The 1,040-nt window shown below is 46.2% G+C and overlaps 2 pseudogenes; both read left to right on the forward strand.

Annotated features, from left to right (window-relative positions):
* Positions 1-487: 487 nt before the first annotated feature.
* On the forward strand, positions 488-607 carry LOC114578916 (annotated as a pseudogene).
* A 299-nt stretch (positions 608-906) lies between these two features.
* On the forward strand, positions 907-1,025 carry LOC114578915 (annotated as a pseudogene).
* Positions 1,026-1,040: the final 15 nt, after the last annotated feature.

Raw genomic sequence — 1,040 nt, forward strand, 5'->3', positions numbered from 1 at the left:
GTACTAATGCACCGGATCCCATCAGAACTCCGCAGAAAAGCTTGCTTGGGAGAGAGAAGTATTGGGATGGGTGACCTCCTGGGAAGTCCTCGTGTTTCACCCCTTTTTCAACCAACATACTCTTTTTTTTTTCTTTTTTTTGCAGCTCTTCGCCATAGCCTACGAACAAGTGGCAGTGTTGGCTCACCTCGCATCGGGCGAAGAGATCTGCATTGTCAGATCCGTGAAGGTGATGAGCGGGTCCTTGGACCCGACCGTGCGGGAATGGCAATAACTTTTTGCCATGGATTCTGATACAACACTATGAACCCATTTTGGAAAGTTGTTTCCGAGCCGGACGATCAACGATGTGCCTCAAGCACATCAGCCATGGCCACGCAGTCAAAAAATGCATTTTTGATCACATTCAGCCTGTCAGAATGAAGATGCCCAAAAATCACCATTTCATCAGAGTTTACTTATGTATTATTTTAGAACATAACATTATGTTTGCGACCATACCAGCACCAGTGCACCGGATCCCATCAAAACTCTGTAGTTAAGCGTGCTTGGGTGAGAGTAGTACATGGATGGTTGACCTCCTAGGAAGTCCTCGTCTTGGCTCGCCTCGCATCGGGATAAGAAATCTGTATCGTGGGACCCGTAAAGTCGACAGGAGGGTCCTAGAACCTAACTGCATGAGAATGGAAATAACTTTTTGCACAAGACTATGATTCGACATTATGACCCTATTCTGGGAAGCTCTTTCTAAGACAGATGATTGTCGATGTGCCTTAGGCCCATCGTTCGGGCTCGCATAGTTAAAAAATGCATTTTTGATCTCCTTCGGCCCGCCGGAATGAAGAGGCCCCAAAATCATAATGTCATTGGAATCTACTTAAGTATTATTTGAGAACATAATATTATGGGTGCGACCATATCAGCACCAGTGCATCGGATCCCATCAGAACTCCACAGTTAAACGTGCTTGGGCGAGAGTAGTGTTGGGATGGGTGACCTCCTTGGAAGTCCTCGTTTTGCACCCCTTTTTCAACCAACCT

The sequence above is a fragment of the Dendrobium catenatum genome, unplaced genomic scaffold (assembly GCF_001605985.2).
Source record: "Dendrobium catenatum unplaced genomic scaffold, ASM160598v2 original_scaffold_217357, whole genome shotgun sequence".
NCBI classification, from domain to species: Eukaryota; Viridiplantae; Streptophyta; class Magnoliopsida; order Asparagales; family Orchidaceae; genus Dendrobium; species Dendrobium catenatum.